The sequence below is a fragment of the Arvicanthis niloticus genome, chromosome 26 (genome assembly GCF_011762505.2).
Source record: "Arvicanthis niloticus isolate mArvNil1 chromosome 26, mArvNil1.pat.X, whole genome shotgun sequence".
Taxonomy (NCBI): Eukaryota; Metazoa; Chordata; class Mammalia; order Rodentia; family Muridae; genus Arvicanthis; species Arvicanthis niloticus.
The window spans coordinates 14,813,498-14,832,676 of NC_133434.1; positions in this window are offsets into that span (position 1 = coordinate 14,813,498).

Consider the following 19,179-nt stretch of genomic DNA (forward strand, 5'->3'; position numbering starts at 1 on the left):
TGTGATTTTTGCTCCTACATTTGTTTGTTTATTTGTTTGTTTGTTTGTTTACTGCAGGATCTCACATAGCTCAGGCTGGCCTTAGAATTCACGATGTTGCTGAGGTTTGCCTTGAGCTTTTGGTCCTCTTGACTCATCCCTCAAGTTCTAGCATTACAGGGATGCAACATCCTTTTGTTTTAGAATTTGCTTGCTAATCTAAGATGCTGCAGCTGAAAACAAACCCAAGCAGTCTTGGGCAACACAGAGGCTAGCCTGGAACTTACTATGTAGCCCAGGCTGTCCTTGAACTTGTAATGATCCTTATTCATGTGTACTGGTTGACCCAGACCTGGGTCACCATGCCTGGCTAAGCATCATCTTTTCTTTTTTTTTTTTTAGATTTATTTATTTTATGTATATGAGCACACTGTCACTGTCTTCAGACACACCAGAAGAGGGCATTGGACCCCATTTCAGATGGCTGTGAGCCACCATGTGGTTGCTGGGAATTGAACTCAGGACCTCTAGAAGAGCAGTCAGTGCTCTTAACCACTGAGGCATCTCTCCAGTCCCACATCATCTTTTAACATACATGTAGGTGCCACCTCTCCAGACACTGCAGTGGATTCCAACACCCTGGAATCTCTTGCCACTTTTCCGGTTATCTGCTCTCTTCTTGATCGTCATTCTCTGTCATCTCTCCTTTTCTGTGGATAACAACAGGTTCTTCTGAGTCCCATGTAGAGTGGTTTCCCCTTCATCAGCTCTTGGTGCCACTGCCACTGAGGCCTTAGAAGGTTCACTCTTATTCTACACTTATCAAGTGAACCTTCCAAACAGTGACAGTTCTCCTCAAAGAGCTGTTCTGATGCCAGCTGTTAAGACAATACAAAACCATCTGCTTTGTTACATATACAAAAGGCTGGGAAAACTGGATAGTTCTGGGGCAGGAGAAGGAAGGCAAGACTCAGATAATGTGTCTCACACCATAAAAAGAATAATATGTCTTCTGTGGATAAATGATAGAAAAATAGAAGGGACAGCAAGATGGCTCTGTGGGAGAGGGTGCTTGCTGCCAAGCCTGACAGCTTGAGTTTGATTTCTAGAACCCACATGGCAGAAGAAGAGAATCAAGTCTTGAAAGTTGTCCTCTGAATCCTGAGCATGTGCACATGTGCGTGCAAAACACACATACATACACACACACATACACACACAGAAACATACATAAATACACACATACACACACACATAGAAACATACATAAACACACACATACACACACATAGAAACATACATAAACACACACATATACACACAAACATACATATACACACAATACACACATGTACACATACATATGCACATCCTCATATCCACATACACACACATAGGCAAACATACATATACACATATACACACATATACACATATACTTATACACTCATACACATACATACACATATGCACACATACACACACATACACACTTATGCATATGCACATGTACTCAAATACATACATATATAGACATGCACACACATATACACACATATACACACATATATATACACACATATATACACATACACACATATGCAAACATACACACATACACATATACACACATATACACACATACTTATACACACATACACATACATACACATGTGCACACATACACATATATACACATATGCATATGCACATGCACTCAAACACATACACATATACGCATGCGCACACATCCACACATATATATACACACATACACACATGCACATAAACACATACTCACACAAATAGGTAAGTGATAAGTGTAAAAATATTTGAAAAACAAAAAAAAATGAAAAATCAGATCTCTGTTTCTAACCTTTGTAATACAGGAAGTACATACACACAAACTGACGGGCTCAACCGAATCACGAGGCAATATTTTAATAGAGGAGCTGATAACTTTCTGTCACCATGACAAACTTGAAAGAAACCAAATCTGCAAGGGGGGAAAGAGGTTATTTTGGCTCACAATTTTAGCGGTATGGGCCCATGGCCACTTGTCCTCTCTGCTTTGGGCCTTTGGTGGGGCAGGGCATGCTTGGTGGAAGCAAACATGAAAGGAAGCCTATGGGCTCATCTTATACTTTCCTGGAAACACACAGACACACACAGACACACAGACACAGACACAGACACACACACACACACACACACACACACACACACACACGAGGTTGGGTATTCCACTATTGCTTTTAAGAACACAGAATATTCCAGGTTCCCAGTGACCTAACGTCCTTCCTCTCTCCCTCTCCCAATGGTTACTTCACCCTAAGGGCACCACAGACAGAGACCAAGCCTTTAACACACTGGCCTTGGGTGTCATATAAGATCCAAAGGCCAATTAATAAAGCTGGTGACTTTAATTACATGAGAAGAAAAAGTTTGCAGCTTTAATAAAGTCTTCAATAAATCAAGAAAAAACCCAGAAAGTAAACACTTGAATAAGCAAGTCTCTGAGGAGGAAAAAAAATGTTGTATAGAAAAAGCACCCAGATTCATTCGTAATAAACTGGAAATAAACGTCAGACATCATCCTGGAATTTTGTTTGTATTATACTAAGTTCATAAATTAATTTGGTGATTGTTTTTTCTATGAATTTGGTCTAGATTTATCTTTTAATAATTTATATTTTTTTAAAAAGTTGTTTGCATTTTTAGGGAGGTTAATTTCCAAGTACTTCATATATTTTTTGGTGCTGTAATTAATACTCCATTTTTAATTGAATACCGAGAACAAAAGACGGGCTAGCTCTTTTCTTTTTCCAGCTAGTCTTCTCCCTGTTGTCCTTGCTGTCACTGACACTGAGTGTTTGCATTGCACACAGGTGGGGTGACAAGAAAGGGGAAAAGTCCTTGCGTGAACGATGCAGTCTTGGGAAGCTATGGCTGGAGGGGCCTGAGCTCATTAAGCATAACTAGAGGTTAGCTCCCTTGAACTTCCTCCTCTGAATGCGTCTCTCAATGCCTCACCCTAGAGGTGACCAAAGACTTCAGCTAACATTGGTTCCTGAGTTTGGGGTAGATCTGGAAGCAAGTAGGGTTTTGGTCAGTGAGCGTGGTTTGAGCATCCATTGCATGTGGCTGTCAGGGCTCAGACAAGTGGTTGGTCTCCTTGCCCCACTTACTGGCAAGCCTAGGCTGAGGTTTTCTGGGAGGCAAGTCTTGGGCTTGGGGTGACATGGGCCTCTGACCCTCTAAGGAATAATTGGGTCTGGAACACCTCAGCTCTTTCCACTCTGGGAGGAATGAACCCCATCCCCCAGACGACAGAGCCTCTGAGCAACTGTAGTTGTGGATAGAACATTCTGTGTGGTATAACAACAGGCCACAGTGTGTGGCTTAAGCTTCAAGGGGTGTCCATGTTTACCACACACATGTGTCATTACTTTTGATTCTGAAAATAATCCAGAGAGGATTGGGTGTGCAATATAATTGAGTCAGTGGAAGAAACCTGCCAAGGGTCAAAAATCCAATGAATAAGAGAGAACTCCATGGCAATAATCATTTTTTGTCCACCAACAAAGAGAAAGCTTGAATTCCTTCCCTCCCTCCCTCCCTCCCTCCCTCCCTCCCTCCCTCCCTCCCTCCCTCCCTCCCTCCCTCCCTTCCTTCCTTCCTTCCCTTTTTCCTACACAGAGTATTAAACTTCTTTACAGTTGGCAGTTGACTGGTGATTAATGAGAGCAGAGCATTGAGATTTATTTTGTCATCGAGAGTAGCTGACCCTTGAGCTTCTGGACTCCCGTCTTCTGCTGCCATTGTGCCTGATAGAGGGATGCTGGGATTACAAATGTGTGCCCCACACCCAGTTTCGCATAGGTGCTGGGGGATGCGAACTCTGGTCCTCACACTTGCGGAGCAAGTACTTTATCTTCCAAGCCTCCAAATGATCTTTTTTTTTTTCTTTAAAAAACAACAACAACAACAACAACAACAACAACAACAACAAATCTATGTTGGTGTGTTAACCTTAGAACCAGAAAACTTAATAAGCCTTGTTATTTGTGATATCAAAAGTTGCTGGTATTGCATTTTCCAAGCAAAGAATCACAAGTACTAAAAAGTGCTAAGTATTCACATAGGAATAATGTCAAACAACAGTAGGAATTCTGTATGTCCTGCTGTTAGACCCCATTACATAGGGATGCCCATGGTCTTTCCGCATTAAACGTTGCTGCCATTTCATGAGTGACTTGACAAGGTCTAGGATATGTGTGAGCTTTTCAGATGTGCCTGTGAGGGCCACCTCTGTGATTTTTCTCATTTGATCTACTGCTGTACTGAACCACTAGGTGACTTAAATATATGACCACTCTTGAGTTCCTGGAGAAATTTAACTTGGTTATTTTTTTTTATGTGTCATTTTCTAGTGTTTGACATAGTTTTGTTGTGCTAATCATAACTGGCATTAATTTTTGTGTTATATTTTAATGTTACTGTTGTGCTATTCTTTCTCTCACATATTATGTGTGTGTGCGTGCATGTGAGTTTGTGGTTGGATGCCAGGTGACAATGTTGGGTGTCTTCCCTGATCATTGTCCACCTTATTGCCTGGAGAGGGACTTGTTTGCTGAGCCAGAAGTCCCCCCTGCTTGGCTGTGCTTAATGATCATCAAGCTCCAGGGATCAATTGTCTGTATCTGTCCGCCATTGCTGGGGTCAGAGGCACATGGACCCATGTCCAGATTTTAATTGGCACAATGGAGATTTGAACTCAGGTTCTCATTCAAGTAGGGCAAGTGCTCTTACACACTGAACCAGCTCCCTGTTTCCTTTTCTTGAGACAGGGTCTCATGTACCCTGAGCTATGAGCTTGAATTCAAGGCTAGCCTTGAACTTTATCCTGTTGCCCCTACCTCCTGTTTGCAGACATATGTACTCAACCCCCTTCTCCCTCCTCCTCTTCCTCCTCCTCTTCTCCTCCTCCTCTTCTCCTCCTCCTCTTCCTCTTCCTCCTCTTCCTCCTCTTCCTCTTCCTCCTCTTCCTCTTCCTCTTCCTCCTCCTCTTCCTCTTCCTCCTCTTCCTCCTCCTCCTCTTCCTCTTTCTCCTCTTCCTCCTCTTCCTCCTCCTCTTCCTCTTCCTCCTCTTCCTCCTCCTCCTCTTCCTCCTCCTCTTCCTCCTCTTCCTTCTCCTCTTCCTCCTCCTCCTCTTCTTCTTCCTCCTCCTCCTCTTCCTCTTCCTCCTCTTCTTCCTCCTCTTCCTCTTCCTCCTCTTCTTCCTCCTCTTCCTCCTCCTCCTCTTCTTCCTCCTCTTCTTCTTTCTCCTCTTCCTCTTCCTCCTTTTCCTCCTCCTCCTCCTCTTCCTCCTCTTCTCTCCTCTCACTCTTGTTAACTTTATGCTCACAGTCAGAGTCTTACTCTGTAGCTGAGACTAGCCTTAAACTGGGTCTGCAGCCCAAGATAACCTTAAATTTATGAGCCTTCTGTCTCAGTTTCCCCAGTGCTGATTATAGGTGTGAGTCCATCACACCCACTTTATGCTATCTTCTTTTTTTATCTTCCTCCCTAGCCTCCACCCTTGCTGTATTCTCCAAGAGTTTACACAGCACCAGAATTATCCATCTTAAGACTTGGTTAGAATTCTTCCATGGTGCCACATCTGGGCCCCGGGCTCTAAGAGGGCTGTGGCACTTTGACAGCTGTTCTTGGTTTCTGTAGAAAGCCCTGTGTTAATCCATCTAACTACCACAGTTTGTTCTCTTCCTTTACATTTTCCTGCAGGTGCATCACATTGTCCATGTTCTGAAACCACTCTGTGAGTCAAATGATGTCACATCCTGTTCACCTTCCGTCACTTCCTACATTGCTTACCATCTAAATTCTTTTGAGACAGTGCTGCTTTCCATCTTCAGCTGGAAGAGATTAGCTAATAGCTTATCTATTTTATTGACTTAAGACTCCAGCTGTATATGTAGGGGAGGATGGCCTTGTCCGGCATAGGAGGGAGAAGAGATCCTTGGTCCCATAAAGGCTGAACACTGAGTGGGGGGGAATTCGAGGGTGGGGAGGTGGGAGTAGGGGGGTAGGTGGGGGCACATCCTCATTGTAGCAGGAGGAGGGGGGATGGGATAGGAGGTTCCTGGGTGGTGGTGGGGAATGGGGTAAGGGGATAAAATCTGAAATGTAAATATAATATCCAATAAAAAAAGAAAAACAAAAGAAAACAGGCAATCACCTTTTGGATTATGTGTTAATTCTATCACCCTCTCATTTAGTTCAACACTCAAGTAACCAGGGCTCGCTGTCTGATTTTCATCACTCCAGTCGGGTCTATTGTCTTCTAACTTCTTTGGTTCCGTGATTATTTGTTTTCATTTAATTCATTTTTTTTTTTACTTCATACTTTTACTCTTTTAGCAGAGGTTCTGACAGAGAATATTTTCTTCAGGGTTATTTTTAAAGTCTTATTTGAATTTCAGTTTGGGTTTCCCTTGCTCTGAGTGTTGTTACAGGAGAGAATGAAATGTTGTGAATGGAAGGCTTTATTTCAAGCTCCTTGGTTTCTTACACCCTCGGAACAGTCCTTGTGTCTAGTTTCTGAAGTATATTGAGGTTTGCTTTGTAGCCAAGGGCTTTTAAACTTTTAATTTCCTATTTTTAGAGCATTGACCTGAATAATAATAATAATAATAATAATAATAATAATAATAATAATAATAACAACAATGATAACAACAACATACATTACACACACACACACACACACACACACATACACACACACACTATACTGGCTAGTTTTATGTCAACTTAATTGACATAAACTAGAGTCATCAAAGAGGAAGGATCTTCAATTGAGAAAGTGTTTCCATAAGGTTAGGCTATAGGCAACCCTGTAGGGTGTTCACTTAATTATTGATTGATGTTTGAGGGACCAGTCCACTGTGGTTGGGGACACTGCTGAGCTGGTGGTCCTGGGCGCTCTAAGAAAGCAGGTTGAGCCAACTGCGAGGAGCAAACCAGTAAGTAGCACCCACCCATCCATGGCTTGTGAATCAGCTCCTGCCTCCAGGTCCCTGCCCTGTTTGAGCTCCTGTCCTGACTTCCTTCAGTAATGAACTACAATGTGGAAGCATGAGCCAGATAAATCCTTTTCTCCCCAACTTGCTTTTGGTCATGATGTTTCATTATAGCAATAGTAGCCCTGACTAGGACATAAATATTCATAAAGTTATTCTAAAACACACACACACACACACACACACACACACACACACACACACACACACACACACGTCTATTAATTATTTTTGTTCATTTCTGCCTTGGTCAAAAGGTCGACTATGATAACCCCTGACTTCTACTGTGTCTCAATTTGTCCTTGAGTTTCCTGCGCTGTTGCTTTAAATATATTGATGTGACGCGATTTAAAGCATGAATATTCCTGGTAACTAAATGCTTACTAGCTACCAGGTCCCTATCAAGAACCCTCTTCTCTCACGCTCAGTTTGCCAGCTCCTGAAAAACTGTGTTTCTTGGGTTTTATTACGTGTGTCTGTATGCTGTTTCTGTTCTCTTCTGTGCTATCGATCTCTCAAATTAATTGTACATTTAAAATCTACAAGGAATTGGAGCTTAATTCTGACCCAGTCTGAGAGTAAATATTTTTTGACTGATAAAATTCACATAAATTAATATAACAAGCATTTTTGATTTTTGCTATTTTTGTCGGTGCTGTTAAAATCGAGTTTTGTGTTATATTTTCTGGTTTTATTGCTTCCTCGTTGTTTTTCAATCTTTTATCCCATTTTCTATCTGATCTGCTCGAGGTTCATATACTCATTTCTTCTACTCATTTGCAAAGCTTGCATTTCCCCCAGGGTAGTATCTGTGTCTATATTTTTATTCCTTTCTATCTACCCATCTCTTTTTCTTAATATTTTTGGGCTACTTTTGGAGAGTAAATTCCTGTAGTTTCAACTTCTTCTCACCGTTTTCTTTTAATTGATTACATTGTTTTTCTTAATTTTAAAACACTTTTAAATGTGCAAGCACTTCTGTCATCTGCTTGATTCGATTCAAATGTCCTCATACAATCGGCTCTAAACAAAAATGTTGCTAGCTGCCGGCTTTCCTTTCCCAACCCGTTTTTGTCAGCTGTAGTTTTTTTTTTTTTTTTTTTTTTTTTGTTGTTGTTGTTTTGTTTTGTTTTGTTTTCCTGATGAAGGTCATGACTTTTGCATTTGGTCGTGTGGCTGTGACCTCTGCACTGACGTAGAGTTGGCTGACCTCCAGTTCTGCTGGTTTAATGGCCCCCTGTTCCCACCCTTGTGATCCTTCGAGCTCATAGGTGGGTGTTCTCACCTCCTCGCCCATCTCCTGGGACCGTCCTTGAGCTGGTTCATCTGGGTGCAGCATTCTTAGATTACACGTTTTATTCCTTTGCCTAATGTAATCGTGTGGCACCTTCTGAGGTTACCTTATTTTTTTCTCTCTCTCTCGTGTATGAACTATTTGATCCAGTTCTGTTCGAAGGACCCTTTGTCTTTGAAGGCTATTTCATTACAAGATGTGGTGGTTTCATACCAGTGTTTCCCTGGGACACAATAGACCTTTTCAGCTTCTGATCCGGGTCTTTCTTGTTTTTGGAAAGCTATAATAAATCATTTTTTTAAATGTCTGATTTTTTTTTCAAGCCTGTGAATTATGTGTATGATTGTCTGCTTTTCTTTCTTATTTGTGTGTGTGTGTGTGTGTGTGTGTGTGTGTGTGTATACGTGTGTGTGTGTGTACACACATGTACAGGTAGATGCAAGAAGGTCAAAGGAAAACATTAAGTGTCCTGTTCTGTCACTCTCTGCCTTATTCCCTTGAGACAGTGTCTCTCACTGAATCTGGAGCAGACTGGCTGCCAGCAAGCCCTGGCATCCCTCTTCAGCACCCACAGTCCTGAGTAGGGTTCTTGGCGTTTGCTTACACATGTGGCTGGGCCTAGGTTTTACTTGTCTGCTGGGGATTTGAACTCAGGTCCTCATGCTTGCAGAGCAACTGCCCTAATCCACCCAGCCATTTCCCTAGCCTCTCTTCACTTCTTATTTATTCCTACTAATTTCTCTCACCTTTTCCAAGTCCATCCTCTATCTTTCCCTATACTTCCTGTTGGTTTTATGTACATGTTTTCTTGCACATTTTCTGAACAGTGCAATCTTATGATATATGTCATGTGCTCATCTAGCTGTATGTTAAGGTACACTCATACCCCTTTTTGTATTCTTGGTTTATAGAATAATTACTTCACTGGGTGTTCGGAATTCCCTCAGTATCACGTTCACCCTCTCCGTGGCAACAGTCTCCTACCTGCCAAGAGTGTTCATGAACTATTTATTCTTTGTCTTTCTCTCTTTAACAAAGATCTATCTGTTCGCAGTGATGGGGACGGAGTTACTGCTCTGTTGTTACGAAGAATCACCAGATCAAAGCCACATATAAAAGAAAACACTTTGGGAACTTGCTTACCTTTTCAGAGGGTGAGTCCCTGACCATCATGGCAGGGAGCATGGCAGCAGAGCAAAAAGACAGACTGGGCCTGGCTTGGGGTTCTAAAACCTTAAAGTCTAGAGACACGCCTCTTCCAACAGGTCACACCTTTAACCCTTCCCAAACAGTTCCACCAATTGGAGACCAAGCATTCAAAGGTATGAGCCTATGGGAGCCATTCATATCCAAACCACAGGTTCTAAATATGCCCAACGACTGCTCTTTCACTGAACAATAGCCACAGCCTCTTGTTTTTATTATGCATATATGTGAGGATTTGTATACATTGAGCACAGTACCTGCAGAGACCAGGAGAGGATGACAGACCCCTCGGAGAAGGAGTTACAGGTAATTGTGAGCCACTGGGTGTAGGGGCTAGGAATGAAGTCAGATTCTCTGGAGTCCATGAGCTGCTGTGTTTCCAGCCCTATGACGGTTCATTTTTGATCACTGACTTATCATTAAACGGGAGGGGGGGGGGGAACTTTCTGGTGTCAGCTGTTTGCATGATATGTTGGATTTGGAGTGGAAGTCATGGGTCCGGATTCTAATTCAACCTCCAGGGATTCTCCTACGATGACATCAATGTGAAGTCTTTCATGATTTCCGCCTCACTGGAAAACTGAAGATGACAGCTGCAGACAAGCTCGTGGCACAGAGCCTTTGTACCCTGTTCCACTTCATAGATGGGCTGCCTCTCACAAATGTGACTTTCAATGTGCCTCCTCACACGGTACTGACCTGTTTCTGTCATGGCTGAATAGGCTCAGGATGGCTGCCACTGGCTGTCCACATTCATCTTCTATCTATCTATCTATCTATCTATCTATCTATCTATCTATCTATCTATGTAGGAGGAGCTAATGTGGGAGGAGTAAGGAGAGGAAGAGGAGGAGTAAGGAGAAGAAAAGGAGAAGGAAGAGGAGGAGCTAGGGGAGAGGGATGAGAGAGGGGAACATGGAAGCAGATGTACACGCCTGTCTCTAGCAGTCAAAGGTAATTGGTATATCTAGGTTGGGTATTCGGTTGCACCTCTGATTGTGTGGGCATCTTGTTATTGAGCATTACCATCTCCACACTGGTGCCTCGTGGGTGGCAGGGCTGGTATCTCTGACTGCCTGAATGGACGGTCTGAGCTGAGCAGTGGCGGTATGGCCGCAGCCGCTCCTGGCCGCAGGCCTAGGCTAGTCAGAAACATGGTGGCTGATTAAAAAAAACCAGACTGAATGCCGCTGATTTAAATATCTCTTGAAACCTATCTATCTATCTATCTATCTATCTATCTATCTATCTATCTATCTATCTATTGATCTATCTATCTATCTATCTATCTAAACTTTTTATTGATTCTTTATGAATTTTACATCATGCACCCTAGTCCTGAGCGTCTCCCCATCCCCTCATATCTGTCTTTGCAACCTCCCCCCCAAAATAATACACACACACACACACCACCACCACCACCACCACCAACAACAACAATAACATTAGCAGCAGCAGCAGCAGCAGCAAAAACAAAACAAAACAAAACAAAACAAAACAAAACAAAACACCAATGCATAAAATACATCTCATCGTGGAAGCTGTAGTGTGTCAGTGAGTCACAGTATATCCCTCTGTCCACACATCTTCACTTGCAAATGTTTGTTGTGATGAGTTCTGGTCCAAGGCCTCTGGCTTCTGTGACTCCATCAATACTGGCTCCTCACCAGGACTCTTCCCAGTTCTCTCGTTGTTTCCCTGTATAGAGATCTGCAGCTTCAGATCCTTTCACTCTCCCAACTGTTCACAAATGATACAGGTTTTGGGGTGGACTGTCTCAGAGCCCTGGATCTGGGCCTGGGTAGTAGCCGAGCTGGTCAGCCCACTGGCTCTCTTCATCTGCACCACCCACCAGGGTGAGCTCTCCAGCACTGCTCTAGCTAGGCCACCCAGTACCACCATCAGCAGGAGGCAGGGTCAGCTCTCCTGCTCTCATGCCCTCCAGAGCCAGCTCTGCTGGGCTGCTCAGTCAAGGCGCTGGGCCTGCTGTTTTTAAATAAAATCTCAATTGTTCACTTTTACCAATGAAGACTCTGGAGTCAGATGCTGGGTAAAAGCCTGCTAGTCAGAGAGACAGAGAAAATACCCTACTGACCTTCCTTCTCAGCCAACATCCCATCAGCAATGCTCCCCTCAAAAAATGTCCTTCAAACTGAATGTCCCTCCCTTCTACTTCCTGTGCATCTCTCTACCCATCTTCCTGAGTTCCTCTTATTCTGTGGTTTTTTTCTTAATAATCTTATGTTCATTTCCTTTCAACTGGTTGCTTGCTCTGCCTCTTGACCTATGATTGACATTATTTCATCCTGTTTACAATATTCAGAATTTCTCTGTATTACAAAACACAGAAAGCTCTTGGATTCAAGGTGTATGCTTAAGGCTGAGCCTCACTATAAACAGTGTCCCCCACCCCCAGTAAACAACACACACTGTGATCAACTATCCTGCAGCATGGGCCTACTCTCTCACTTGCTCTTCAGCTCTCATGTCCTCGGGCTGGCTCAGGGCCAGCTTCACTGTTACCCAGGCTAGGTGCAGGGCCTGCTCTCCTGAGTGCTGCAGCTAGAGAGAGACAGGCCCAGCTCACCTGCTTTCATGACTCCAAGGCCAGCTCTCCCAACTGCCACAGGTGGTGAGAAACAAGGGGGATGTCCATATTCTTGTTCCCACTATTCATAACCAATGAGTCCTGATTTTTGGCTATGACCTGACTCTGCATCACAACTCTGATCTCAGCATCGTCTGCACTCAGTTGACCTTCACAGACCTTCCTGGCTTTTTGGCTTGAGCTCATAGATCTGTACTAACTTCATCCAAGACAATCTTTGTTTTGGATTCTTCTATAACTTTTAGGTTCTCGTGGTTTCTTTCTATCCAAACTGTATTTGTATGTATTGATTTTTTTTTTTACATTTTCACTTATTTTACATGTGTTTGTATACATATGTGGAAGTACATGCAAGCCATGGTGTGCATGTGGGGGTCCTAGGACAGCTTGCAACCTTGTGTATTTGGTTGAAGAGATGTCAAGCAAAATATAGGCATCTGGAATCTACTTGGCCAGTTTTTGGCCATTTACAAAGCCTGCTCAGATACCACCTCTTGAGTGCAGCTTTTTCTGACTATTCTGTTTTTTTTGAGGACCCATACACAAAAGCTTCTTCCATCCCTGTTTATCTACAGGATGAATGTCTGCAAAGTCATCTTCTCTCCTCCCCTGGGCATGGACTGGACAAGTAGATATCCAATAAAATATCTGCAATTGGATCTGCAAGTCCATTGTCTGTACCTCAGGATATGACAAGAGATAGGGCCTCCAAAAAACCAGTGTTAGCTAGTATTGGCATTTGCTGCCCTGGACTGGAAGCTAGAGTGGGTTTGCATGCCATGCTCATGGCACAGCTGGTTGAATGAATGTCTGTCTTTATGTCTTTAGGACAAGGATGTTTGTGAACCTTCTCATGTCTACCCCAGGCACAGCACAGGCACCAAGGAGATTACAAGATGCTTCTTGGAAGAGATCAGAACTTGAGTGTACTGTTTCTAACACCAGAGAGGTCTGGGTTTGAGTTTCAGCTCTGCCACTGAGTAGGTGCCTGACTTTGGGGTCAGTAACTTAACTCTATTAAGTCCAGTTTCTCTCATCTGCAAAATGAGAGCAGTATTATCTCAAACTTAACCTCCTTGTGGTGTTGAGATGAGTAAACACATGGATCATCTGTCTCTCTCTCTCTTTCTACCTCTATCTATGCGTCTTCTCTATCTCTTCATCTGTATTTTTATTCATGTGTATATATTCTCAATCATCAACTATCTATTATCTATCTAGTTATGTATCATCTATTTATCTATCTATCATCCAGCCATCCATGTATGTATGTATGTATGTATGTATGTATGTATGTATCTATCTATCTATCATCCATCCATGTATGTATGTATGTATGTATGTATGTATGTATCTATCTATCTATCATCCATCCATGTATGTATGTATGTATGTATGTATGTATGTATGTATGTATGTATCTATCTATCTATCTATCTATCTATCTATCTATCATCCATCCATGTATGTATGTATGTATGTATGTATGTATGTATCTATCTATCTATCTATCTATCATCTATCCATTGTTTTCATAATCGCTCTTTTCCCTCTCCTCTCTCCTTCTAGATCTGTCCATCTATCTATTCATCTATTCACTCTGCTTCTGCCCAGAGCTTTTCCGAATTCCTGGCACACACCAGTGCTCAGTTGATGTTAGCTTCACGCACTGAAAATGGAATGCTTTCTTCATTTCCCTCCGCCCAGAGGACAGTACTCAGAGAGGGAAGGGTCTTTTCCAAAGCTATTCAGACTCTCCCTGTTCCCCACACCACCCACAGGCCCAGCGTAACAACAGTAACGATGCTTGCAGTTGCACGCCGCATGGACCACTTGGTAGCTCATAAAAATACTTCCTTGTTCACCCTTCCGTGACCCACTCAGCAGTCCACTCAGCCCCATGGCAGGAAGATCCAGGCATCAGAACAAGGAATGGCGAGCATGGAGCAGAGCAGCCATGGTATCCTGGGGTGCAGCTGCTGCTTCCCTATCCATCACTTTCCTACCTCTCCCTTGCTAGAAATCCTGCATGGAGAAGGTGTTTGACCTTGGAGCTCCCTTTTCAGGGCTTGGAGAGGGACTAGAGATGTCTGGGACCTGCCTAAGACAGAACCCACCTGCTTTGCATTGGTCTTTTCTCCCTGGCAGGCAGCCCAGGTAGTTTGCTCTCCTGTGTGCCATCCCGGAGGGCCATGTCCTCGTTCACGGACCATTGGGTGCAGGCTGCTGCTCTCTCCTGCCTAATTGCCAGTCTCCTTGTTAACACCCTCCCCCTGCCTTCCTGCTTCACATACCCTCCTCTCCTGGTTCCCCCACGAATACCTCCTACTTGATGAACAAGATGTAAGTATACAAGTTATTAATCTTTCTACCGAGGCAATTACAGCCCTGCAAAGTTCCTCCTTGGCCACATTGGCTCTTCTATGACAACCTTATCAGGTTAGCAATTTCAGATCTGCATTAAGTGTTCAGAAATCAATTTTCAGCTTATTTTGTGTTGCAAAGTTTGCCATGCCTGAAACCGCACTGCTAATTGAACAAGAGCAATTGATGTTTTAGCAGTAATTAAAGATGGTAATTATGACCAAATCTCCCCCATGGCCCTTCCGTGTTTGCTTTTGGACCTGTCAGAATGGCGGGCAGGCCAAATCAATCTTAATAAAGTTAGCACTTCAGAAGTCTCCCCAGAAATGGTGTTACCCTCCGGGTGGAGACAATGTGGTCACAGGGAACAAGGTGCAAGGGATGGCATGTTCAGAGTTGTGTGGAGACAGTTAGCTGGACAACCGGACACTCATTAGGTATGACCAGCGTGGTCTGAGAATCGACCAGCCTTGTGCTGGCTTGGCAAAGGGCTCTGAAGTCCTGGTGGGCACACTCTTGCCATTGATAGACTTAGAGTATATTTGGGAAGAAATGATACATGTGACACATAAAATTTGAGATCACTTGAGAAGTAGAACCAGTAAGATATACAACAGGATGGTGTGTGTGTATGTGTGTGCAATGTGTGTATATACATGTATATGCCTTTATATACAATAGGAAGGATGTGTGTTTAACACATATGTGATTGATGTATATGTGTTTAGGAACTTGGGTCCCATGATAATCTGTCTGCAAGTTGAAAGCCAGAGAGGGTATCAGTGTGTCACAGTCCAACCCTGAAGAATGCAGAACCAGGAGACAATGGCATAACTTTCAATATGAAGCTAAAGGCCTGAGCACTCTGAGGCTGGTGTGAGTTCAGAGATATAAAATATGAAGAACCTTGACTTCTCAAGGTCAGAGGCAGAAGGCTTAAGGGGGTTGAGGGAAGAATAAATTTACCTTTCCTTCCGAGGCCCAGCCAGCAGAATAGGGCCTACACATGGAGGGAAAGTTAGTCCTCTTTTCTCAGCCCACTGATTCAGGAGTGCTTTCCCCAGTACACACACATACACCACACACACACACACACACACACACACACACACACACACATACACGCATGCACGCACACACACACACAACACACACATGCACACACACACACACACATGCACACACACGCGCACACACACACACACACACACACACACACACACACACACTGGGCCCATGGCTGAAGGTTCCTACAGTTCACTGGGAATAGTTATAGAGACTGCTTGGCTTCCACTTTTGTGGTGTTAAGAAGAACAGACACAGCTGGGGGGGGTGGTCTGCACCACAGCCTATGTGACTAAGATGAGTTAGATCCCAGCCATCATAGTGTCCACAAACTCCTGGCCACCATATGGTGACTCATGTATGTTTCAAAGCCTGACTTAATGTACCAGACTTACTCTCACAGGGACCTGTAACGGGTGATATTTAGAAAACGATGCCTGGTCCGGCTTGTTCCCGGGCAGCCACCATGTTCCTGTTGCTCCTCAGCTCTGACTGGGGCTCCAGCTAACTAGATGCACAGGCATGGGGGATGGCTCTGCCAATCCCCCATACTGCATCCACAAAGCTTGGCTGAACCTCAGAAAATATCTGCCATCCTCACAGTACCCGGTAGAAATGAGACTCTTAAAACTTAATGATTATCTAAAGGATTTATATATTTAGAAATGTTCAATCAACAAGACGCCCACACAATTAGAGTTGTTACCCAATATCTAACCTTTTGATAGAAGTTGCTACCCAGGACAGGTTTCGGCCCATCTGTGGTTCTCCATGGCTGATAGCTTCCTTCTCTTCCTCCCCTTCCTCTCTTTCTCCCCTCCCCTTTCTCCCTTTCTCTCCCAGCTCCACCTCCTCTTCTACTGTCTAATCACTGAGCTCCGCTGCAAATACAATGTAGCAGAAGAAGTATCCTGCTACAGGGACCCGCCAAGGCACCTGCACTAGAGAGGGACCTGCCTGAGTGGGAACATACTGAACAAGAGGCTCACACATTGATACAAATGTGGCTGAGGTCACATATTTACCTATGCTTGGGAAACCTAGCACATAACTACGCTGAGGCATTCAAGGCTGACTATACATGCGTATTCAGCCCGAATGAGAGTATTGGCCCTCTGGTCCAGGTACCATCAATTTTAAAAATGAGGTAATTCGGGATCTAGATCTTTAGTTAGATTCCATTCTTCTGGAGAAGGAGGCGGAGGTGGGTGGGAAAGAAACTGAGGGCTGGAGCCTTTGATGTCCCCTGTGGGTTCTCATTATTCCTCTCAGAGCCTGGTTCCTTTTTTCTCTTCGGTGCTGGGGATTGTGGAGGCTAAGCTAGTACTATAATACAAGCCAAGTCCTGCAGACTTTGGGGTCTAATTTCAGCACCTGGAGGTTTTGTCCCATTGCGCAGATTTTCACCGTCTTCAGACTCCAGATGGCTCATTTCTTCCCTACCAGGGATAGGTTAACTTAGCTGGGAGCTGAGCAAGGTCCATCAGATGTGATGGGAAGAAGTTGGTTCTGTCTCCATGATGCTAGGGAGGGCAGGCTGGGGAGTGTCCAGTTCAGAGTTCATTTATGTTCAAACTCTGCACTGTCTGGTGAGTGTTGAGGCCATGAGGGGACAGTGACTTGCCAAAGGTCACATGGAAAGTCACATGACACCATATCAGGGCTCAGGCACACTCTTTCCAAAGCCAGATGCTCAGGCTTAAGACATATGCCAGCTTCATCCCAGGAGCTGTAGACCAGATTTAGCCTATCACAATACAGCTGAGACTCTGCAGCTCTCTGACCAGTGTCATGGCCCCCCCTCACTTACCAAGCACAGTGTGTTCACACTTCCTGCTTCAGAAAGCCTTGACAGAGCTGAGAAGATGGTGACGGTTGAGTTGGTTAAGTGCTTGCCTTGCAAGCATAAGTATTGAGTTTAACACCCAGAACACGAGGTAAAGCCCAGTGATCTAGTGTGATGGAATCTTAGCTCTGGGGTAACAAGGACAGCAGGTTCCTGCCGTCACTGGCCAGTCAGCCTAGCTTAGTTGGTAAACTTCAGCCCTCTGAGAAACCCCGTCATTCAATATTATCTATTTATGTTTTATGTGTATGTATGTGAAACTAAGTGTATGTATGAGCACCATGTAAATGCAGGAGCCCATGAGGTCAGAAGAGGGTGATGGATTCTCTGGAGCTGGGGTTACAGGTGAGTGTGAGACATCATGTGGATGCTGGGACCTGAACTCTGCAAGAGGACCTGGTCCTCTGCAAGAGGAGCAAGTGCTCTTAAGCACTGAGATATCTCTGTGGCCCCTGAGAGACTCAGCCTTAAACAAAAGGTGGATGGTACCTGAGGAATAGTATCCAGGGTTTTCCCACAAGTGTACACACACACACACACACACACACACACACACACACACACTCACCCCCCACATAGCTACCCACCCACTCACCCCCCAAACATACCCACCCACCCACTTACCCCTACATACCCACCCACTCACCCCCCCATACCCACCCACCTACTCACCCTCCACATACCCACCCACCCACTCACCCTCCACATACCCACACCCTCACTCCCACATACCCACCCACTCACCCCCTACATACCCACCCACTCATCCCCCACATAGTTACCCACCCACTCACCCCTCACACATACCCACCCACTTACCCTTACATACCCACTCACCCACTCACCACCCCTCCCCACACCAACACACATACACTCACACCCAATTCTTGAGACCATGGCCCTCTTTTTCTACCTTCAGAACTATCCCTGGAATCTTATTTACTCTCTTGCTTGGGCTTTCTCTGAGGGGACAGTTGCATCCCTTCCCAATCTGTGTGGGACGGGTTTAGCACCGCCTCTGACTTGGTGCTGTTTCAGGAAAAAAGAACAGCTGGTCATTTCTTCCTCAAACTTCCTACTGCCGATCCCCCAGGCTGGCCCAGCTTGCAGACCCAAGCCCTGCAAGAGCTTTCTAATCTCTCTGGCTTCTCTGGGGACTAGCACTGGAAGGGGGCGACATTTTGGTGATGTGAGTTTCTACTGAAGCATTGGTTTCTTAGTCTCAGGCCTGGAATTGTTCTGTTAGCACCTCTGCAAGCTCCTAGCTGGGGTTGCCCTTTTAGGTAGGGTTGAGGTTGAAGGAAGGAACCCAGAGGTTAGAACTCAAGGGTGACTGGCTGCTTATAATGTTCCCACATCTCTGCTCAGTGCTGGGGAGTCTTTTTTGCTCCCTTGAACCACACTGCCCTCCAACCCCTCCCTTTCAGCCCTCTGCATTCCTGAAACTCCCTGGATGGGTGATTGATTAATTGATTTACATATTTATTAAAATGTATTTTAGTAGCGTCTTTGCCTTTGATGCCAAATCTCATTTCCTATTGTGGGACTGCTGACAGCCGGCATTGTAAATGCAAAGACACTTTACAAAACAATTTAAATAGCAATTGCCACCAGCTTAAAAATGAGCAAAACAGACAAATAAAATACTGATGAGGAAATTGGCAGCTTTAGGACAGGAGGACCAGGGGTTTCTAAGCAGCCAGCAGTTCTGGGGGCTGGGCTGGGTGAGGGTATG